The sequence below is a fragment of the Pongo pygmaeus genome, chromosome 15, assembly GCF_028885625.2.
Source record: "Pongo pygmaeus isolate AG05252 chromosome 15, NHGRI_mPonPyg2-v2.0_pri, whole genome shotgun sequence".
NCBI lineage: Eukaryota > Metazoa > Chordata > Mammalia > Primates > Hominidae > Pongo > Pongo pygmaeus.
The window spans coordinates 64,865,358-64,889,944 of NC_072388.2; the positions used below are offsets into that span (position 1 = coordinate 64,865,358).

At 42.2% G+C, this 24,587-nt stretch overlaps 1 long non-coding RNA gene across 1 annotated transcript in view; it reads left to right on the forward strand.

Annotated features, from left to right (window-relative positions):
* The window catches only part of LOC129012677 (uncharacterized), a 44,311-nt gene extending 29,703 nt beyond the window's left edge, over positions 1–14,608 (forward strand). Inside the window, exons 2-3 of the long non-coding RNA XR_008493676.1 lie at positions 3,059–3,214; positions 14,537–14,608. This is a non-coding gene — a long non-coding RNA (uncharacterized LOC129012677). The remainder of the gene's footprint in view (positions 1–3,058; positions 3,215–14,536) is intronic.
* The last annotated feature ends 9,979 nt before the right edge of the window (positions 14,609–24,587 follow it).

Here is a 24,587-nt window from a genome sequence, read left to right on the forward strand (position 1 = left end):
TGGTATTTAAAGCCAAGAGACATGATGAGATCATTAAAGAAATAAAATCAGACAGAGAAGAGAAGAGATTCAATGACTGAGCCCCAGGGTAGTCCAACACTGAAAGGTTGGGAAAAAGAGAATGACTCAGAAGAGACTAAGAAGCATTCACTGAGAAAGGAGGAAGGCCAGGAGGGTATGGGGTCCTGGAAGCCTAGAAAAGAGAGTGTATCCAGGAGGAGAAAAGGCTGAATTGTGTCAAATGATGCTGATAGGGCACGGAAAGTGAGGAATGTGGATTACCTTTTGATTTAACCAAATGGAAGTTATTAGTGATTTTGACAAGAAGACTTTGATGTTAGAAGAGTTTAGGAGAGATGGGAGGAGAGGAACTGATGTAAACTAGTTCCTTCGTCTCTTCCAAGGAGTTTTGTTGCAAAAAGGAGGAAAGAAATGGGACGTAGTAGGCGGGGGAAAGTGGAGTTAAGAACAAGGTTTTTTCACTTTTGTTTAGATGGGGAAAATAACTGAATGCGTGTATCTCCCAAGTAAGGAATGACTCAGTATAGAGAGAAAATTGATGATGTAGCGGAGAGAAAGATAAATTGCTGGAAGAATGTCCTTGAAAAGACAAAAGAAAATGGATGTTTATCTAAGCTAATGTACACAGAGGCAGAATCTGTGGTGCAGGTGCTGGTGGGGGATAGATGTGGTTGTGAGAATCTGTGGAAAGTCTCTGCTTCAATTTTTCCAGAGAATTAGAAACAAGACTATCTGTCTAGAGCAAGAATAGTGAAGAAGGCATTGGTAGTCTGAGAGTCATCTAGGAGAATAGCAGAGTGTGCAAGGGTAGGGAAACCCAATATTACAGTGACTGCTTCAATCGCATCTTTGTTGAATGTGATGGAAGGAGAAGCCTAGGGAAGGCATGGTTTTAGTTCATTAGACTCGTAGGGGCTTTTAGGAGCCTCTTTGCATGAATGCATCAAGAGCTGATGAAAAACATGATGAGGGAGAGCTCGGGGCTGGAATGGTGTCTTGAGCCTTTTGAACAAAGGGCTGCTCTAATCTCAGAAGTGGCTGTGTGTGGGGGGGTGGGGTGGGGTGGAGGGGGTGGGGGTGGGGATGCAGAACAAAGAAGCAGCCCTAAAAAGAAATGAGGCAGCGGACAGAGGACTCACCCTCAGGTAAAAGACAGTCAGCACATGCTGTGGCCTTTTTAGGCAGATTATTTAGGGTGAATTATCTGCTTAATTACTAGATAGAAAAGACCATGACCTGAAAGGCCAAAGTGAACATCTGGGGATTCAAAAGGCTCTGGCTATTTAGGGGCCAGGACAAATATTCAGAGCCATCATCTCCCTGGTGGAGGGGAGCAAGAGGAGACCTCAGGGGAACCATGATAACTGCTGTGAGTGGACTGGCCTGGGACTGCCCCAAAGCTGAGCTCATGAACCTTCTGATCAAATGGCCCAGGAAGGGATTTGTCTATTCCCCAGACTTCGTCCTGCAACTTGCTCTTGAGAGAACAGAGGATGTAATCAGCCACTAGCAGTGCTCTGCCAGGTGCCCTGGCCCCACGCAAGTTGGCTGGACCTATTTGGGAGTTTGTCTAAGCCTTCCCGGCACCAAGAGGAAATGGGAGAGCCTGAAGAATGTGGATTAAGCGCTCCCAGCTGCTGATATGCTGCTGACTGTGGCAGATAAGAAGGGATGAGTGGCATGTGCTGAATGCAAGCTCCAATATTACTTGACTACATTCAGATGGCTGGTGTTCAGGGTACTTGAAGTTATTCAGACCCATCCGCCCTGTTTAGAAAGTCTGATATGTGTTTGCAGACATGTGTGAGGAGCCAATGGTGCAGCAGAGCCAGTATGATGGCTCATATTTGCTTAGCTCACACATTGCCACGCTGGTTGCAAACACACGGTCCCTGGACACACTCCCTCCTCCTCTTCATAACTGTTACAGAGAGTGAAAGGGGCCTGTGTGCTAGTAATCCAGGCAACTCTCTGACCATCCAAAAGGTAAGTTTCCATGCCATTAACTCCTGTACCTCCCAAGAAACTATAGAATATGAGCAGGCAAACTGGAAATGAGAACAAAGACTGTTGCAATTTGATGTATTAGGCCCCATTGAGTAGGGAGAGGATGCATTACACTGGGAGTCACGTGACTAGTCATATGACCACAGGAGGCCGTGTTACTTCTCTGAGCTTCAGTGTTCTTATTTGTAAAATAAAAGAATTAGACTAGACCAAATCGGTGTCTGCCTGCCTGCCTTCCTCCCTCCCTCCTTCCCTCCCTCCCTCCCTTTCTTCACATGGAACCCTTTCCTCAAATGAAAAAAAACCTTAACTAGCCCTACACTTTTGCTTGTAACTTGTTTCTAGCTTTTTAATGTGAAATTATCATTCACATAATAGTTTATGGATAATACATGGTATAGTCCAGGGGTTGGAAAACTTCTCCTATAAAGGGCCAGAGTAAATATTTTAGGCTTTGTGGGTCTCACTTTCAGTTAAGTGAGAAAGCAGTGATAGGTAATAGGTAAACCAATGGGTGTGACTGTGTTCCAACAAAACTTTATAAATACAGGTGGCAGCCCAGATTTGGTCCATGGGCTATAGTTTGCCAACCCCTGGGATGGTTCCATTAGCAATTTCCTCAATTCTTGAAGCCTGTATGAGAACTCCAAGGTTAAACTGAATGAGGGAGGAGCTGAGACTAACTAGATCACTCATTGTACTGCCCTTGACCTGATAGTATTTCTCTCACATCCCTAAATATAGGATTTCTCTCACAGCCTAAATATAGAAGTTCACAAATAGAGGGGACTTCAAAAAGTTCACGAAAAAATTGAGTTAAAACATAAAGATAAAAAATATAAACTGAATTTCTCAGCATACACTCCATCAAGGTCAAGACATTTCTGTAAGAGAGAATATCAGCCATTTAGTCCATCCCTAAAGAACAGAGGATCCCAGAAACTTAACCATGTCAATACAGTCTTTTTTTTACATTATTAACTGAGGGAAAATTGGTGCCTTTTAAAGACTTTTTTTTTTTTTTTTTAAGATTAGGAAACAAAAAGAAGTGAGAAGGAACCAAATCTGGATTATAATGTGGATGCCTAATGATTTCCCATTGAAACACTTACAAAATTGCCTGTCTGATGAGAGGAATGAGCAGGAGCATTGTCTTGGTGAAGGACTCTGATGAAGATTTTTCCAGGTGTTTTTTCTTTCTTTCTTTTTTTTTTTCTTTGCTAAAGCTTTTGCTTTCTCAAAACACTCTTATATTAAGCAGATGTTATTATTTTTTGGGTGTCCAGAAAAATCAACAAGCAAAATGCCAGGTCCATTCCACAAAACTTTGCTATAACTTTTGCTTTTGACCAGTCCACCTTTGCTCTGACTGGACCCCTTCCCTCCCTGGTAGCCATTGCTTTGATTGTGCTTTGTCTTTGGGATCGTACTGGTAAGGCCATGTTTCATCTCCTGTTACAATTCTTTGAAGAAATGCTCCAGAATCTTGGTCCTACTTGTTTAAAATTTCCATTCAAAGCTCTGCTCTCGTCTGCAGTTGATCTGGGGTGCAATGGTTCTGGTACTTGTTGAGTGAAAAGTTTTCTTAACTTCAGTTTTTCAGTCAAAATTGTGAAAACTGAACCAATTGAGATGTTTATGGGGTTGCCTATTATTTCTGCTGTTCATCATTGGTCCTCTTCAATTAGGGCACAAACAAGATTTTTTTTCCTCTCAAATTGATGTGGATGGTCTGCTGCTATGAGCTTCATTGTCAACATTGCCTCACTCCTTCTTAAAATGAGGTATCCTTTTGTAAACTGCTGATTTTCCTGGGCATTGTCCTTTTCACAAAGCATCAATGATTTCACCATTCTTCCACCCAAGCTTCAGCATAAACCTGATGTTTGTTCTTGCTTTAATTTTAGCAGAATTTATGTTGCTCTGATACATGTTTTTGTTTGTTTGTTTGTTTTGACAGAGTCTTGCTCTGCCTGAAGTGCAGTGGCACAATCTCAGCTCACTGCAACCTCCACCTCCCGGGTTCAAGCATTCTTGTGCCTCAGCCTTCCGAGTAGCTGGGATCCAGGTGCCTGCCACAATGCCCAGCTATTTTTTTTTGTATTTTTAGTAGAGATGGGGTTTCACCATGTTGGCCAGCCTGGTCTCAAACTCCTGACCTCAAGTGATCTGCCTGCCTCAGCCTTCCAAAGTGATAGGGGCTCTTTTTAGGTGGATGTCTTATTCTTCTTAGCACCTCAAATTATATCCTGTTAAGACATGTTATAACAAGTTATTACACATTTCTTTTGGTGCAAAAAATAATATTGAAATCCATGCACAGTTTTTCCGTAATTTACGTTTTCCATGAGCTTTTTGAAGACCCCTTGTATATGCTCCAAGCGAATTGTCTTTACTTAGAAAGAAATTGCTCCATATTCATGAAGGGAAAAGAGACCAAGAACCCAAACTGTTGTTGACCCGATTGATAAGCCAACTGGCAACCACTCTCCACTATCCCATAAGGCTAATGACAAGTCCCAAGCTGGATCCTGAAATCAATGGGATCCTGTCACTTTCTTCCACCAGAGCAGAGGCCCCAAAAGTAGTCCACACAATGTTCCTCTCCACTTGTGTAGCATTTGTTGCATGAGTAGTTTCCAATAGTCCCAATGTCAGGTTATTAATTGTATAACAATCTGCCTATGTGAGGATAGATTCTCTAAGTTTATAATGATTTAGATTCTCCAAGTCTATATTAAAACTCTCATATGTACAATATTTTACAGTTATAGATGATACTTCCTGAGCTATTTTTCTGGTCCTCTTTTTCTGAGTACCATTCTTTCCCACCTCTAGTCATCATATTCTATATGATAGGAGCCCAAATGGTGCTCAAAGACCCCTTTGCTGCCTCAGGATCTTTGCATATGCTGTTTCCTGGACGTGAATCTTTCTTCCCCCAGCTGTATCCCTGATTAATGCCTACTTATCTTTCAAGTCTCAATTTATATATCATTTCCTAAAAAAAAAAAAAAAAAAAACCTTCCTTGGCTCTCTAAATTAGTCCTTTCTGTTATTCTTAGTATCTTATTTTCCTCCTTTATCACACTTATCATAAGTGTTATCATATATTTTGTTGTCTTCAGTTTAACATCTGCTTCACTACAACAATTTAGGGGAGAAGATGGAGACATTATCTATTTTGTTCAGCATGGTATCCCCAGCATCTAACACCACGCAGTTAGTTGGAAATTAATTCACATTTTTTGAATGAATGACCCATCACTTGCTGCTGTTGGTTTAAAAAAAGCTGACATCTTTCCAGGGCTGGAGTCAGAGCACACACTCTGCCCTGCAACCTGGCCTCGGGTTCTTCCTAACCACACAAAAGAATGCTCACAGTTTGCATAGATTCTGGGCACTCCCATGGGCATTAGGAAGGGGAAAAAACGTGGAGGGAAGGAGTGAGAAGAAAAGTCAGCAGAGTAGATGTCCTCATTACCAAAATGTTAAAGGAAATGTTTAGAACTCCCAGCCAGTCTGGGCTTGTACTGAGTCCTTCATATCATGAGAATTTTCTTCTCCCTTGAGGAGAACTACCTATTTACTGACACTTTTCAAACTTATGGTCATCCTGTTGCTGTCCCCACTACTTCTGTCCCTAACATACCCAGTTCCTTGGTCTGTGCCTAACCTATGGGCAAGTAAAGTTTCTTCCCTGAGAATGACCAATGGAAACTGAAAGAGTTCGTTTCCCACACGTAAATTCAGTGACCATGATTTATGAATCATGATTTATGGTCTATAAATAAAGAAGACTCAAACAGATGTGAAGGGAGAGCTAGAGAGGACAGCTAGAAAGAGAGCCCTGATGCATTCTAGTTCCTGGTTACAGTTCTTTCCTGAAGTCTCCCTGCAAACTTGCCCTCAGGTGCTTTGAGAAACCCACCTTTTTGATTAGGCAAGTGACCTACTGTAAAACAAATTCTAGGTAAACAATGATTTCTCACAGATTGTCCTGTTTAATCCTTACAATAACACAGTGGGGGTGGTATTACTATCCCCATTTTACAGATGCTTTTTGGTTACATGAAAATTAGTCCGAGATTAATTGTTAGGGAGACTTAAGTTCTAGTCTCAATTCTACAATGACTGCTACTTCTAAAGCAGATTAACTTCCTTCAGCCTCAGCCTTTCTCAAAAAGCAACTTAGACTGGCAGAAAGACTCACACAAGTGGTTAAGCAAGATCCTATTTGTAATTTATGAAATCAATGGCCATGACCTGGAAGACTTCGCATGGGCAGAGCTGTCAACAGCATGGTCTGCGTCTCCTCATCCCTAAGTGCATGAATTAGATTTTATAGCATGTAAGATGCCTTCAAGCTCTAAAATTCAACAGATTATTTCCTGGCCCCAGCTAGCAAGAGGTTCATTCTCAATCATGAAAGAACTGAAAATGGCTAATAAATTTGGTGAAACATTTGGACAACACAGTCATTGAACCACTTGAATCTATAATAATTCTTTTTGGCTCTAAAAACCTTTGGAATTTTTCCCTTTTATTATAACTACATGGATCATTACTTGGCAAAGAAATTTCCCCTAATATTGATCTATGAACATAAAGAATTATATCTCAGCATAAAAGAATATAAAAATAAAGCCTACTAACTTACTGATAATAAAAGTAGGGGCTGAATTTTCATGAAAATGAACAAACAAAAGCTTCTATGGAAACTGGATGAGCTGAGAAAATGAGCAAGCTTAATTGATTTACCCTGAGTTAGTGGGTTTCAAGCAAATATTCCCCAGTTCTGAGCTTCCAATGTTTTCTTGACATTGTTTAATGTCAAGAATTGGTCACTGAATTCTTAGTCGATTGTCAGCCCACTCAGAGCTGTAACTTTGATTGTCATCTTTACCAGAGTGTCCCAGGACCTCATCTGTGCACTTATTAGTATTTCTTGGATGAATGACATTTCAGAAAGCCAATATCCTGTAACCCCACAGCATAATGGGGAAATACCTAAACAGAGCCTACTAGCACTGGACCTCACTGAGTTCCCAAACTGAAAAACCCATTAAGATAGACTCTGAGGATGATGGTCTGCCAACTACATTGACATGTATTTTCCAAAAGTGGCATAAAATTTGAATCAGATGAAATCTAGGGACAACCTGTATTTTTCAAACATCTGTGATTCAGAAAAAATCAGGTCTATTCCCATAATAGTTCCTGGCACATATGTGGTTTTCAAGGAATGGTTTTCAAATGAATAAATTAACTTTACATATGTGTATATGTTATTCTTAGTATCAAAGCTTTTAAGTATATATGCATACTATGTTTGTATTTTATTACATATAAAAGGAAAAAATGTTTTTGTTTTGCATTATCCTTCAATCTTACTTCTTCATCTCAGTTTGGACATATACATGTGACTCAGCTAATCCAAAGTACATTCTACCATATTGGCTTTAGAGGCTCATCTTCTGACCCATTCATGACCTCATTAACTGAAGCTTGACTGAGACCTGAGAAAACTCAATTAAACAGCACTTTGCCTGTCCAAGGCATCTAAACCTTATTTTTTTTCCTTTGCCACATAGATAGATAGACAGACAGACAGGCAGATGGATAATAGATATTTAAGTTGTAGTTGCCCTTTTAGAATACAATACAAATCCTGAATTTCCCTTTGTTCCTGCTCAAGCAGCATATAATATTGTGTCATCCTCTACCTGTAACAGGGCTGTTCATTTCATTGAGTTGCCAGGGCCTTGGCCTTCATTAGCCCTCCACTGCCTTTCATTTGATTTGCATCTCAGGCTCCCCATATAGGTAATGATTCTAGTTTTGAAAATTTCCAGAGGTTACAGCAAAGAAACTGAGCCAGGAAGAAAGACACACACAGAAATGATACAAGTATTCCTGGCTCCCCTCACCCCTGCCCCGTGATTCACCCCTGAGAGAAAGGATGGGCTGCAGGGGACCATGGAGCTTGGGGCCCTGAGCCTTCCTCTATACTGTTTTCTCTTCAATAAATGGGCACTCATAGTTAATGTCACAGACATCATGACAAATGAAAATCAGAACCTTTGCCTGAAACCACCAAAGACTTTTAAAAAGGCACCAGCCCCTCTCATGCCCTGCTCCCCCTTATCCACTACACAACTGCCACAGCAACCTGCCCCTCCCTTCTTGCCTCAGGGCATTTGCACATTCTGCTTATTGGGCCTAGATGTCTCTTCTTCTAGCTTTTTCTAGATTAATTCCTACTTATCTTCCAGGTCTCAATTCCTATATCATTTCCTAAGAAATACCTCCCTTGGCCCTCCAATCCAAATCAGTCACTTCATATTCTCTCTTAATATCCGGTTCTTCTCCATTGCACATATCATATATCTTAAGTGTTGTTATATTTTTATTTAATGTATTTTGTTTCAATATCTGTCTTCCTCAGAAGAATTTAGGGGAGAAGATGGGGACCGTATCTATTTTGTTCAACACTGTATCCTCAGCATCTAGCACTGTGCAGTGAGTTGGAACTTAACTCACATTTGTTGAATGAATGGCCCATCATTTGCTGCTGTTGATAGAAGAAAAGGCTGACATCTTTCCAGGGCTGGATCCAGAGCACTCTCTCCACCCTGCAACCTGGACTCAGGTTCTTCCTAACCACACATGGGATATAAGGCTGCTCGCAGGCTATAAGAGACACACACTCTGGGCACTTCCATGGGCATTAGCAGGGAAAACAAGAAGTGGTAGAGGGGAGTGGGGAGAAAAGACAGCAGAGTAGGATGCCCTGGTTTTCCAAGTGTTAAATGACACCTTTAGAACTCCCATTCCCCCTGGACTTGTACTGTCTTTCACAGCATGGTGGTTTTTCTCTCTCTTAAGGAGAACTGCTGTATCAGTCTGTTTTCACACTGCTATAAAGAAATACCTGAGACTGGGTAATTTATAAAGGAAAGAGGTTTAATTGACTCACAGTTCCATGTGGCTGAGGAGGCCTCAGGAAACTTACAATCATGGCAGATGGGGAAGCAGGCAGCTTTCTCAAGGTGGCAGGAGAGCGACGTAAGAGCACAGGAAAAAACTGGCACTTTTAAAACCATCAGATCTCATGAGAACTCCCTCACTATCACAATTACAGCAAGGGGGAAACCACCCCCATAATCCAATCGCCTCCCACCAGGTCTCTCTCTTTCAACACCTGGGGATTACAATTCAAGATGAGATTTGGGTGGAGACACAATGGCTAACCATATCAGGGACCTACCTACTTACTGATGCTTTCGAAACGAGGTCTACTCCAGTAATGAGCCCGGCCTCTCAAGCTTTGGCTTGAGTTTATACTTTATGGATGCTCCCTCAGGCAGGCAGCACCCAGATATTTGCTCAAATCAGGAGTGCTCATTTTTACAGTCAATAAGGCCCTCTCGTTGTATTGGTTTCCTTCACCGCTATAACAAATTGCCACAAATTTAGCAGCTTAAGTAACATAAATTTAGCATCTTGTAGTCCTGGAGGTCAGAAGTCCGAAGGCCTCACTGGACTAAAATCAAGATGTTGGCAGAGCTGTGTTCTTTTCTGAATGCTTTAGGAGAAAATCCCTCTCCTTGCATTTCCAGTTTCTAGAGGCTGCCGGCATTCCTTGGTGTGTGCCCCTTCCTCCATCTTCAAAGCCAACTGTGCTGCATCTTCGACCATTCTCCTGCAGTGCATCTCCGCTTCACACTCTTCTTCTCTTTCTCCCTTCGACTTTTAAGGACTCTTGTGATTATATTGGGCCCACTCAGATATTCCAGGATAATTTCATCTCAAGGCCTTTAAATTAATCACCCTATAAAGTGCCTTTTGCAATGTAAACTATTCACAGGGATTAGGACATGGGCATCTTTGGGGGCCATTATTTCCCCCTAGCACACTGATGAGTTATTCCTAGGACAAGTCTCAAAATACAGGTGAGGAGGTCTCAGTTCCACCCCGGCCAGTTCCTCCGACGAGTCAAGGAATATAATGTGAAAAATGTAAGGACTGGAATATTGATTAATCAAAAAAGCAGTGGCAGAAGCCTCAAACCAATGAGCTTCATTCTTCAGCATATCAGTCACCACAGTCAATAAAAGCCAGCTGTAAAAACTTTCCAGGCCCTAAGAAAACCATGTGAAATAACAGACTGGAGTGATGTGAAGTTTCTGATATTTGCTAATAATGAATTTGGGGTGTTCAGAAATAAATTTCAAAGTCATTTGTGCCAGGAATTATTTCAGCTACAAATAATAGAATAACCACAAAACAGTGGCTTAAGCAATAAAGGCATTTGACTACTTCCTGTAACAGAAAGCTTAGAGGTAGGTGGTCCCAATATGGGGGCAGCAGCTCAGGGGCAGAAGAGACCCAGGCACTCTCTGCCTTTCTCAGTAGGTCAGTGATGTTTCTCCTCATGGTGAACAAGATGGTTGCACATTCACCAGAATCACATCCTCACAAAACATCTTCCCAAGCAGCAAAGAAGAGGATGGGGAGTAGGACCTTTCTCTTCCTGCTGCTCTGATACGGTTTGGCTGTGTCCCCACCCAAATCTCATCTTGAATTCCCATGTGTTGTGGGAGGGACCTGGTGGGAGGTAATTGAATTGTGGGGGCAGGTCTTCCTCATGCTGTTCTCCTGATAGTGAATAAGTCTCATGAGATCTGATGCTTTTATAAGGGAGAGTTTCCCTGCACAAGCTCTCTGTCTTTGCCTGCTGCCATCCATGTAAGATGTGACTTGCTCCTCCTTGTCTTCCACCATGATTGTGAGGTCTCCCCACCCACATGGAACTTTGAGTCCATTAAACCTCTTTTTCCTTGTAAATACCCAGTCTCAGGTATATCTTTATCAGCAGCATGAAAATGAACTAATACATGCTCCCTCTTTTATCAGAAAGGAACATTTTCCTGGAGTAGCCAGCTGACCTCACCCCAGATCTCAATGGCCAGTCAGGTCACATGTCTACCCTGGCAAAGGCAACAAGGATTCCATGATTGGCTTAGACCAATCAGGAATCATCCTCTGGGGTTGGACACATTGAGACGACAAGCAGAATTGGAGTTCTATTAAAAGAGAAGTAGGGGCAATATCTATTGAGTAGTAGGCAACTAGCAATGTCTGCCACAGAAACATGATTTGCTTTTTATTTTTAAATGTGCAAATGCATAAACAGGTGGATCTCCATTCAGAATAAGGCACACTTTATGCCCAAATCTGAGATGTTTATCTCATCAACTGAACCAGACCACCTTGGGCCTTTATATACAGATACCTTAAGTTTATCTAATTTTATGTAAAAAGGAAAAAGACAAAGGCACTAAACTAGTATTCATGGACAGATTCCTATGTGATACCCTTTAGCCATCCATTAGAAATTATTTATTGAGTACGTACAGTGACCTTGGCACAGTGGCTAAGCACTAGGACGAAGACATTGTTTCTCTCCTTGGGTAATTAATTACAATATGGATGGTTACGTGTTATTGCAGGGACAAGAACAAGAAACAAGGAAATGTCTCTAGGGATAGAAGGGTAACATAGCCTTATCTTGGAGTCAGGGAGGGTTTTCAGAGGATATGAGGCTAAACCAGAGTCCTGAAGAACAAATGGAATTAGCCAGATGATGGGTGGGATGGGAAGAGGATGAAGAGATGCTCCAGGCAAAGAAACACAGCTGTGCAAAGGCTTGGCAGTAAGAAAACTCAGGCAAATTTTGAAAATAAGTATAATGCAGTAAAAAGGAGCAGAGTGTGATTGGTGGTGTGAGAGGACAGATAGGCTGGGGGTCAGATCATGAATTTAGACTCTATCTCAAAAACAATGGACAATGGGGAGTAACACAGTAAGATTTGCATGGTAGAAATCAGGGTCAGTGTAGACCGTTTTATTGCCTGATTGCCACACCATCCTACAAGTCCATGAGAAGCTGTGTCTGTCAGGCACTTGGGCTGGGTGCAGTCTCTAACTCATTTCCCACTGATCCAGGTAAATGTTTTGAATGCACTGGCAGCCTCTGATCGATCCAGCCTGGCTTCTGCCTTCTAGATCCATGGTGGCTCCTGGTTTTAATATGGCATTGGGCTCTTTTCCCTTGCATTCTGGATTCTGAATTCTGTAGACCAGCTGTGGCTCAAATACCAACGCCCCTTTTATGGTGGGCAGGAGGGGCACTGGGAGAGGTGAGAACGTGAGCTATTGAGGAGTGAAAAGTTTGCAGGAGTGCATACAAACACACACGGCCACTAAGCCCAGCACAGGACTTGATGGAGCTCTCAAACAATTACCACAGTTATTACCTTGGCGATTGCTCAGGCTAGGGAACACCAGACACTTGAAGTTTGTTTTCCTTTTCAATTGGAACTGACATTTCCCCACGACTGGATTACTTTGAAATCAAGAAATTGCAGCTCAGATAGTTCATAAATTTATTTCTGTTCCACCTTGTAGCATTTATTACGAAGACTGATCAGCCAAAGAATATGGGCTTTCTGCTTTTTATGTCCTCTTTTATTGCAGTAACCTTTGAAGAGTGGGTGGTATGGTTCACAGGGTGGAGGTGGCTCGCAGGTGGCAGGTAGGAGAGCAGCCCAGCAGATACCAGGGTCCTCTGGCTCTCATGGACTCTGTCTGCTGCCTCCTCCACCCAGCCCCCCCAGAGGAAGGGCCTGGGAAAAGATATCCAGTGTTCTGGGGGAGAAAGGTGCCTAGGGGGATGGGCAAAGAGGCACTGGAAACCCCACACCGTGTCTGATAGAAACCTAGAATTTGAGTGGGACAGCCATTCTTTCCTGTCCCCACTCCCTCTACCCAACTTTGGGGATAGGTTAGAAAAGGCCCTTGGTCAGAGGGAAGAGATTACAAACTCATGGGTTCTGGAGAGGAGTTCTGGGACTTTTGGGGTCCAAAGGTCATCAGTCTTTGTTGGGTGTGTGTGAAAGAGAAAGGGAAAGGCCTTGTTATCAAAACATTTACTAACTAGCGGCAGACTCTGCAAAACAGACTGAGGGCCCAGCAATGAACTGTCTGTCCTCCAGAAGCTCCCAGTCTTGCAGGGCCACTGAGCCTAAAGCCAGGACAGGGAGAGCCCAGGAGCTATGAAAGCCCTGTGGAGGGCTTCCTGGAGAAAGTGCAGTCTGAGCTGGCTTCTGCTTGGAAAGCCCCTTTGATGTAAGACAATTACCTTTTACGTTGTTAGACCCAGATTACTGAACAGGAGAGCTGGCAGAGGTTCAGGGCAGAGGCCTATCCCAAGATGACCACTGTACATATGACAGCTTGACAGGGTGGTTAAGAGCCCTCCTGGGAAGATATCCTGGTTCTATCATTTGCTAGCTCTGTGACCTTAAACTTTTGTGTCTCAATGTCTTTATTTGTAAAAGGGGGCACAAATGGCTTACCTCATAGAGCTGCCGGGGGAATGAATGAGAAAGTCTGCGTCAAGGCTCCGGATGGTGCTGGCCACCAGGAGCACTTGGTAAAGGCCAGCTCTGCTAATTTGGCAGCACCTGACTCTGTGTGTGTCTTTCAGAGGGGACGAGGAAGGTGCAGAATGCACAAAGCCTGCACCTTTGTTCTTGGAGCCCTGTCCACCCAGGACAGATGACTGACCCAACCACAGTCAGCCCGAGATGTAACAGACAACTTATTTTAAATGGGGAAAGGAGAGCAAAGTTTTTCCTCATCTGTCATATGTCCTTTTTAGGATTTAAATACCAGTTATAATCTCCACTTGTTTCTTTGCCAAATAAATGCCTAGAAGCACAGCCTACCTTCTATAACTGGGAGAATAAAATCTCAAATTGGTTAAATAACTTGTCCCACACTGAGATTATTAAAGAGTAGGAGTCTGAACTCTGCTCTTCTAAAGCACAGGCCCAGGCCTCCTAATGAATCACATTATTCCTTGTCATCTGCTACCCAACAAGATCTGCTTCCTACCATTACCAAGCTGGTCATACAAGGAGGAATGATTTCATCAGAGCAAGCCATGCTCACAAACAGAAAATGTCATACAAGGAGGAATGATTTCATCAGAGCAAGCCATGCTCACAAACAGAAAATGTCATACAAGGAGGAATGATTTCATCAGAGCAAGCCATGCTCACAAACAGAAAATGTCATACAAGGTGGAATGATTTCATCAGAGCAAGCCATGCTCACAAACAGAAAATGTCATACAAGGTGGAATGATTTCATCAGAGCAAGCCATGCTCACAAACAGAAAATGTCATACAAGGAGGAATGATTTCATCAGAGCAAGCCATGCTCACAAACAGAAAATGTCATACAAGGAGGAATGATTTCATCAGAGCAAGCCATGCTCACAAACAGAAAATGTCATACAAGGAGGAATGATTTCATCAGAGCAAGCCATGCTCACAAACAGAAAATGTTGCCTCAGGTGCTTTCTTGAATGTGAGATTTTAATATAAAAGCCAGTTCTATCCATAATGGGCAAATCCTAAGCGGTTGATTCTCTTAGGTTTCTCGTACAGCACAGAACAGAGGCTGAGAAGAAAGAGAGCTCTGAAGAGTCAGCAGAAGGGGGAACGGGGTACCAGGTGACTTTCATCCCTGTGAGTGGGAACTTGACTTTGCATTGCGACCCTGCTCAGCTGTTCATCCAAAAGGAAATTGTGGTTTACAATTACAGAAAATCAGTAGCTGGAATTATTAATGATAGCAAAAAAAGCGCTGTTTGTGCAGCAAGTGATTTGTGGTAATGTTTTCTAATTGACAGTCATTTCTATTATTTAAATACTAATTAATTCATTTCATGTACTAAGCAGTGCATTGACTTTACTTACAGTATTATGGCAGCCCTCCTAGCTTAAAATCGTTCCTTATTGTTTTCTTTAGGTAATTAAAATGCACTGCTTCCATGTTCTATTTGTGGCTCCTTATAGGATTGTACCCACTGAGAGAGCACTGTGGGCAGTTTATACAAAAGCAACCACATATAAGCTCTGGTCCTTCCAGCCTGATGCTTTTCTCACCAGTAGGATTCCCGGGATAGCCTTTGGTAATTTGTCCCCACAGTCTCCCTACTGCTGGCTTCATTTGGCTCTTCTACAACATGAGAAGAATGTGAAGTCTCTGAGTGCAGCTGCCATTTTACAGCAATGACCTAGGAGGTTCTGGCTTTTCTGCAGACAGGTTTTCTGGGCCAGTCCTTTTCCTCTGCAGGACTGTGGGCCTCTGTCTAGGCCTATGAAATGAGGGGGATGGAAGTGGTCATCCTTAAGAGTTCTGGACGCTCTAAATTTGAATGAGATAATGGAATCAGTGAATATGTTTTCTTGCAGGTGCATTGAAGATTCTGACTGCTGAAAACAGAAACTACAAAAAGATTAATGGGCCTGTTGCCAGAGGATTCACTGCCGACAGACATGAGCTGCCTGTTCCTGTTTAGTATCTCTGCATCTTCTTGAAGGCTGAGTTTTATTATTTGACTCCTCATATCCCTTTAAACAATAGGCTGCACATAAAATAAAATCTACTGAATCTCAGCTGAGGCTGTAGCATGATGCTTTCTGAGATATTTCAGAATATTTTTCCAAGTTTATTTACAAGATGAGTATTTATATTCCATTTTTTGGACGTATTCATTTGTTTTTGTTTTTGTCTCAGGAAGACAAGAGAAGGTATTTATAAGCTGTCAATCTCACCTCACAAGGTCAGAACTGAAAGCTCTGTGTAGAAAAAATTCAAGTGCAGGATTCAAATATGTTGTATTGCTGTTGCTGACTTATGACTGTGCCATGTCAGATGGTTTCAGCAACCTTGAGAGATTAAGACCATGGATTCTTGTTCCATGTAATTTCATGAGTTTTGTTTTGTCCCATGGCTTCAGATCATGGTCCTAGCTCTAACCAGCTATCTTGTAAATGTATGTCATGTGTTGTAAGAAGCATTTGCTTTGACCTGAAGCTTGGCATTGAGTTCTTGTTACCTGTGAATGGACCTTCTTCCCCATCTTGGACCTATCAATGCTGAGCATGTTCTGAACCACAGCTGGTAAGGCTAAGTCTCTTGGCACAAGAAGTCTTGTCTACCTGGTTGAACCCTGACTGTCAGATGGTATGCCTAAGCTCAATGGCTTTCCATCATCTTACTGAGCAGGTCTAATGTCAGGCCCTAAACCTTCCCCCAAGGAAGGTTTGATGTCATGACCCTGGCCAGCCTATCCTGAGCTACAGCCATGGACAGCACCTCCTGGAATGTTTGGCACTATTTGGAAGAGGTCAAATGAGTAGATATAGATACATTTCAAATAAGAAAATTGTCAGGGAACCAAAGAGCTATCCAAAAGATGGACTTTGAATTTTCCCTCTGCTGGAATTCATTGAGAGATAATACAGATGAAAACAAGTAGGCTTTTTTATTTAAATAAAAATAGTGAGGTGGGACATGCCCTAGATATTAAAATATACCAGTAAGCTGAAATAAGTTAGTATTAAGGTACAATTGCAAAAATGGACAGACACACCAAGAAGAGACAACCTTGATATAGACTTTGATATTTATAATTGATCTATAATAAAGGAGGAATTACAAAGTCAATAAATGGAGTTGGAAATTTTAGTAGTTTAGGAAAAAAGAATTGACTTAGATATTCCTCCCAGAGTATTTTACAAAATAGTTTCCAAATGGATAAGATGGATACGAGAGTTATGTGTACAAAATGAAACTTAAAACATCACAAGGAATTGTAGAAGGATTTCTATTTAACCTGTACATGGTAAAGGACTATTTAAACATAAAAACAATGGGGTAAGATCAAATAGATTTAACTAATAAAAATGTAAAACATCTGTATATTTTTAAAAATCAATATTTATCTTCAAAGACAAACTATGAAAAAAATGGTTATCAAGAAGGGATTCTGAGAAGACAGAAATGACAGTGGCATAGTTTTTAAATCTCCCAGAATTCCGACATAAAACAGATGGAGCAATTAGACAACCAAAAACTATAAAATCCATGGACAATATTTACAACGTTAAGTGACAAAGTATTCCCACAAACCCTAAAATACAAGCAGATGGGGCAAACCACCAGCGGCTTCAAGATCTTCAAGGTGTCAGCATATGTGCCAGAGGAAGTTGAGAGAGGAAGGGGAAATCCGACAGATTTGAGAATAGGCCAACCCCAAAACTGGGAAGCAAAGCAGGGTCTCATGAGAATAGCAGTTGGACCTAGGAGGGATTTTACCCAATTGTATTAGTCAGGGTTCTCCAGAGAAACAGAATCAGCAGGATGGATGGGTGGATAGGTAGGTAGGTAGGTAGACAGATAGATAGATAGAGGAGATTTATTATGGCAATCAGCTCACATGATTATAATGGCTGAGAAGTTCCACAATATGTGGTCTGCAAGCTTTAGGCCCAGGAGAGATGATGGTGAAACTCAGTCCAACACCAAAGGCCTAATAACTGGGGAGGCTGCTGGTGTAAGTCCCAGAATCCAAAGGCCCAAGGACCAGGAGCTCTGAGGGCAGCAGATCACAATGTCCCAGCTCAAGAAGAGAGAGAGAATTGTCCCTTTCTTCACTCTTTTGTTCTATCAGGTGGAGCCTCAATGGATTGGATGAAGCTCACCCCCATTGGTGAGGGCAGATCTTTCCTCAGACTACTGATTAGAATGTGAATCTTTTCCAGAAACACCCTCATAGACACACTTAGAAATAATGTTTCACCAGCTATCTGGGCATCCCTTAATCTAGTCAAGTTGACACATAAAATTACCCACCACACCATTCCAGTAGTGGTGAGTGCAGGAAGGTTTGTAAGGAGTTCTGGGGAGACCAGAGCAGTCTTGTCTTTACACCTTGCCAACTCTTGAAAGGAGCAGTCAGGGCTCCCCCTGGGAAGATTCTCAGTAATTATGGAGGTGGTGGTGGTTTTCTTACTGTTATTCTGAGGCTGTTGTATGTATAAAATGGGATAATGCAAATTAATAATTATTGAATAGTCTATTATCTCCTGTGTCCTTGAGAACCAGGATTTTGGATATAGAAGAAAGGAAGTACAGATGTCCTATAGATTAAGTAAAAATCTTATAGTACTGAAATTAAACTGGAAAGTCCGTATGAATTCATGAGGTGTGTGCATGTATTCAGTTCTGCCAGAATATGACATATGCATTCCTAAAACAACAAAAAATATCACCTCATGTTGCAAAAAAATCACAAGATTAAAAACCACTGGATTTATGGTAAAAAATGTGGGTAAAGGCACAACACTCAAAAGCTTCAGTGACAAATTTTTAAAAGGATATAAATCTAGCAAAAATGACATAGTTATATACATGGCTAAAAATATGCTAAAAATAGGTAAATACTACAATAAATATGGTACCTCACACTGAAAAAGACATTGAAAAAGACCTGAAATTTGCTTGTGGAAGTGGGCATTGGAAGGATTGCAGCATGTTCAGTCATCATGAAGGGGTGGAAGAAAGCTTATCTGAAACTGGATGGAAAGTTGTCACATTAGATGTGGATGAATGTGGCTCAATGTCCTCTGTTGGGCATTGACGCTGAACATGAGAGTTACCTGACCTTCTGTAGCCTCAAATCCTGGGTCATTTTTTTCTGCCTTTGAGATAGAGGCCCTTTGAGGAATGCATTTGTAATAGATAAACTGTTTGATCAAAATTGAAAATTTTATCTGTTCTCTAGCCTTATTCAGTTAATTTCTGAGCAATTGCTGGACATTCCTTTCCTGCCTTTTCATCTGCACTTGCAACTTTGCCCCTTAGTTGAAAACTCTGGAAATTAGAGTGGTGTTTGAAACCACCAAACCCACTACTTATAGCAGTAAAAGGTGCTGCATCTACTAGATCTGGCAATTTCTGTTTAAGGTGTTTATAGAGAGATGGTGTATAGATTGTGCTTCTCTTTGATTTTGAAAAAGTCTATTCTTATTTTTTATTATTTTATATATTCTTACATGGTTTTGTTCAGCTTGCTGTGGTTTTCTGCATTTGTCGACTATTTCTTCTGTATAAAATAGCCAAACACAAAATTTGTGTAATGCTCCACTTGTTCCCTAACATATCAACTGTGGTTGAACAAATTAGTGTTTTCAAAATAAGTGTTATTGCAGAATGGCTGTGGGTAGATTTTCCCCCAGCTCCTTTAGCTCTGTCCAATGGAAAAGACTTAAAATCATGACTAACCTCGCAGTGGAATAGCAATGAGCATCCGTAGCACCATGATTAAGGTCTCAAAATACTATATCCCATTAAAAGAAATCAGGTTTCTTAAAGAAATGGCTGGTTTCAGTCTGGGACAGGGGATGGGTCTGGAACATCTTGTTATTCCAGATAGCAGGGAAGCTATCAAAGACTGCTAGGGTCATGTCAAAAGGACTCATAAGCCAATTGAAGAAGCTCTCGCTGCCAGAGATGAGACATTTGTATCTCAAAACAAATTTTTCAATTGTATATACATATTTAATCCATCTAATATGTTTAAATCCATGAATTCCTAATGATATTTGAAAGACAAAACAAACTGGCTGCTTTGGGAGGATAAAAAGCACCTTCTTATTATCTTGAAAACTGATAAATAAAGGCAAAGAATCAAGCATTTATCCTGTCTTTCTTTTGTGAACTGTACCACTGGGTAACAAAATCAGAGAGGAGAGAAAACATCTCTTTGTGGAAGTATTCCAACTAATACATGAAAAAGAAATGATAGAATTAGAACATTCTCATTTTGCAACCCCCAGTGAATTAATGGATCTAGGCACTGAACTTCAACAGCTGCTAACATCACAAAAGGGAGACATGCAGACGGTATTTGCCTCCTAACAAAAAACACAACACCATCTATAATCTTGCCAAGGGGATCAAACTTAAGCCTAATCAAGCCTTTGGATCCAGCTACCAATTTGCAGAAAATACAGAGCTCAGAAGAACATATTGAACTGTTTCTTAAATACACAATCAGCAAAATCCAGACTGTGGGAAACTTTACAGGTTAACGTGTTCGGATTCTTAAACAAACCAAAACAAAAAAATCTATAAGAATATGAGAAAGTCTAGGTGGAACTTCTAAGTTAAAAATATTTAAAAGACATAGCAAATTTTTAAAAATAGGCAAAGCTAAATTACAGTGCCTTAGGGATGCACTTTTTGTGATAAAGCTATAAAGAAATGCAAGGAAGTGGTTGCTGTAAGAATCAGGGTAGTAAGTAATTAAGTTAAACCAGAGAAAGTTACAGAAACTCTATTTCTTTACAATTGTGTGTGTGGATTGAAAGTCATGCTCACTACATGCCTATTGAGCCATGCTTTTCCTGATCTGCCTTCTTTCAGGACAATGCCTAGGTTTGCATCTCTAGCCCAATGTGTAGCACGTGCATTAGCAACCACAGGGCCTAACACTACACAGGGTTTCACCTGTGCTGAATGGTTTGCTACTGGGCTAACCCTTTGCCATCCTCCTGCAGGCTAAGGCAGTTCCCTGGGATGAGCAGAGCAGCCACTTTATTCCTAAATCTCCTCTCAAAGGTTATGACAAGACTCAGTGTTTGCTTTTCTTCCCCCCACATCCAGAAAAACAAAAACCAAAAAAACAAAAACAAATGCTGGGACTGCCGGAGATTTTTCCTCACTATCCCTGCAAGAGCCCAAGAGTCCTATTTGGCTATTTCATGACAAACCAATTAGGTAACGATTGTTAATCAGAGTAATGAGGGGAGAAGGGACTGGAGGAAAGGAAGGAGGACAGGAGTGTGGCAAAGGCAGCTGCAGAAGACAGAACTACCTCTCCCGCTCTGCTCTGATGTTTTATTCAGGCTGTTTGCAAATGAGCCAGCGGAAACAGCATTAACAAGAAATGAGATGCATTAGACTGAGAAGGGGCTGAGGAGGGAGATTTGAGGGCCTTTCCTTGCCAGCCAGGCTTACGGGCTCCCTGTTGGGTTGACAAAGGTGAGTCCTTCTCAGGCGGCCTTACCTGCTGGCCCACCTGTACTCTGGCTTTCTGAAAAGGTTTATGTCCAATTTAGCAAATACTAAGAAGCTCAGAGGGTTTTCTAGCAAGTGAGAGCCAGCCTAAAAGGCCTATCCAACATACTAACACCTAATGGCAGGAAAATTTTACTCCCAGCCTCATCACTGAAGTGGTCACAACTCAAATGACCTGTTAGGTAGTTTTAGGTCCTCCACTTTATTAAAATAATGAATACTTGATTTATGCTTTATAATTAACCAAGCACTCTCCATCATAAAACATTTCTCACAATAACGCTGTCAAGGAATGGGAGTGACCCATTTTATAAATAAACCGAGCAAGGTTACCCAGGGCCTGAAAGACCTCACTTTCAGAATTCCATTCATTTTTTTCCTTTTGGACAATTTCCATGAGATCAAATGACCCCCACCTACCAATTTACCCAGACTTGTATAGCTCCTTCTTTTCATTCAACAAAAATGTACTAAATATCACAGGGGCTGAGCTAGGCCTCCGGAGCACAGGAAATCCCAGTGGCCAAAACATCATATTTGATTCTACAGGCTATCAAGCTGCCAGTTTTCCTCCGATATGGATTCTGATTCTGCTACAATTAGTACTTCCCAATTTAAAAATGATGGCAGTCGTCATTCATTAAGCACACACTAAGGGCTAAACTCTGTGGTAAACAACCTACAAATGCGATTTCATTTAAAGCTTTGAGTCTATGTCCCTTAACCCCAGACAGAGCTCATGGTCAGAAACCATATGCTGCCAACACAACACTTTTTCTTTTTTTTTTTTTTTGAGATGGAGTTTTGCTCTTGTCACCCGGGCTAGAGTGTAGTGGCACGATCTCAGCTCACTGCAACCTCCGCCTCCTGGATTCTCTTGTCTCAGCCTCCCTAATAGCTGGGATTACAGGTGCCTGCCACCATGCCTGGCTAATTTCTTTTGTATTTTTAGTAGAGACAGGGTTTCACCATGTTGGCCAGGCTTGGTCTTGAACTCCCAACCTCAGGTGGTCCACCCACCTCAGCCTCCCAAAGTGCTGGGATGACAGGTGTGAGCCACTGTGCCTGGTCAACACTTTTTACAATAAAGGGAGCAAGCTTTCCTTTTCCCCATTGAATCCCACCCTTTCACAACCTCAGAGAAACTACTCCCGGTAGTGAGACACGTTCCAGTTGTCTGACTTGGCAGCATGATTCCTCCAAGGTAGCTCTTCCACTGTATTTCTTCTTCACACGTATCAGCATCATGGGCAAGGGTCTCTCCAGCAAAGGGTGGTTAAAGAAGGCCAAATTTCCTTTCGTAGCTTAGATAAAATAAACCTCTGGCACATAAACATTGGATTTCTGTTGGTCAGGCCAACGAGACCCAGGAAGACTTAGAGTGATATTCCCTGGCACCCATCTCTCTCAAAGGTCTCCCCAAATATCCCCAATATACCAGGAAGGCATAATGAAAGGAAAAGATGTCTATCAGAGAGAAGCAGAGCTCTAGAAGACAATTGTTTACCTAGCGTTGCTTTTCAGCGTAGGGACCTCGGTGTGGCAGCAGCGTCCTCATCACCAGGGAGCTGGTAAATAAAGTGGAAACTCCAGCTGCACTCCAACCTCCTCCATCAGAGCCTGTGGAACACACGTTGGAGTTTGAGAGGCACTGAGTTAGAATACATGGGGAGAGACTACAGCGTAGTGCTGTGGTTCTCAAGGTATGGGGCCCCAGAGACCAGCAGCATCGGCATTACCAGGGTACTTTGAAAACGCAAATTTTTAAGCCCCACCCCAGGCCAGCTGAATCAGAAGCTCTAGGGGTAGGCCCTCACCTGTGTTTAATAAGCCCTCCAGGTGATCCTGATGCATGCTAAAGTATGAAAAGCCCTGGTATAGACAATTACTTTTCCAAGCCCTGGCTCCCCTACTTCTGACTCATCCGTTAGGCTGCAATCTTGGCTGACATTTGGGGGAATGGAAGGAAGGCCTTGTATGCTTGGTTTTCCCCCTTCCATTTGATTTCCCTGGGGACGGTTCTTAAAACTCAAGCTTCTGAACAAAAAGTCTGTCTTGCTTGTAATTTAATCCTTCATTTGCATTGCCAACAATTAATGGGAAGAAAGAAGTTCCAGGAGACCAACTGGCTTTTAAGTACTGTATTGTATATGATCAGAAGCAGGCCTGGGAATGGAAGACTCAGGTTTCCCAGCCCAAGAATAAACAAGGGCATGAAGCCATGAGGAAGGGGGGCTTTGGTGGGACTCTCCCAGGTCACAGGCTGCGGGTGTGGGTGGGCATGTACACAACACTGGCACAAGATGGAGCCAAACGGGGGAGAGTATCTACACAGAAAGAAGAGGCAAGAACATGTGGATACCCTCCTACTCCACAAAATCCGAGAATTGTCAGCTGTCAGACAACAACACAGTCCACCTCCCACTCTGATTAGTATCACACCTACATCTCTCCAGACTGAGGACCTCCATTTCTTCAGTCTGTGATGGTGCCCTCACCACCTGCTGATATTAAAAGAAAGAGCACAATAGTGTCCATCCATTCATTCAACAAGTCTTTGCTGAGACAGGCCTAGATGCCAGACACAATGTCAGGTGCACAAAGACACGCTCCCAACTTCAAGGAGTGTACATTCTAGTGGAGGAGACAAGCCTCAGTTTTTTAAATATATAGTCACCACAACATGTGGCCATGTTGGGGCATTGTTGACAGGGAACCTGGCTTAGTCTCAGGTCAGTGAAGGCTCCTTTAAGGAAGGAGATTGTTGGAGTTTGGGTTCTGAAGAATGCACAGGAGTCAACTAAGCAAAGGCAAGTGTTGATGGTGGTAAGGAGAGCATCACAGGCAAAGGAAAAGGACATGAGCTGAGACAGAGCATGGCAAGTTTAAGGATCAGAGAAAACCACCATAAAGAGACTCAGGCCATGAGAGAGGGAGGTGGCATCAGATGGGCACAGAAGTGGTGGGCAGGACAAGGCCGCCGGCTTGTAAAGCTTTGAGTCTTTATCCTAAACGTGATGGGGAGCCTTCAAACGATTTTAAGTAGGAGAGTATCAGGGACAGATTTACATGTTGTAAAGCTTACTCTGGCTGTGCCATGGAGAGGGAAGTGCTGATTCAGGAGTATAAGCAACTATGAAGCTGTTGCAGTTGTCCAGGGGCCTGGGACCAAGTGCTGGTGGTAGAGGTGAGCAGAGGAGTGCAGACCAAGGAGAGACTTGGATGACATCCTTAGGCTTTGGATACGGATTGGACATTGGTAAGGTGTCCAAGGAATCTCTTAGTCACTAGGCTGGGCTGAAAATGGAGTGAGAGCTGGACAGGAAGAGAGGCAGTCACTTAGCTACAGATGTAGAAGAGATGCACCCAGAAAGAACACGTGATGAAAACTAGGATAGTCTGCAGGAAGTAAGACTCACTTAGCAGTTAATTAAAGTAGGTGTCCAAACAGCTCTCAGTTATTTGGGTTATCCAATGTGTTAATTAGAGTCCCGTTCCTCCTATTGCAATCTCTGGGCTTTGTTCATTTGCATCTTCACCAGCAGGTGGAAGGA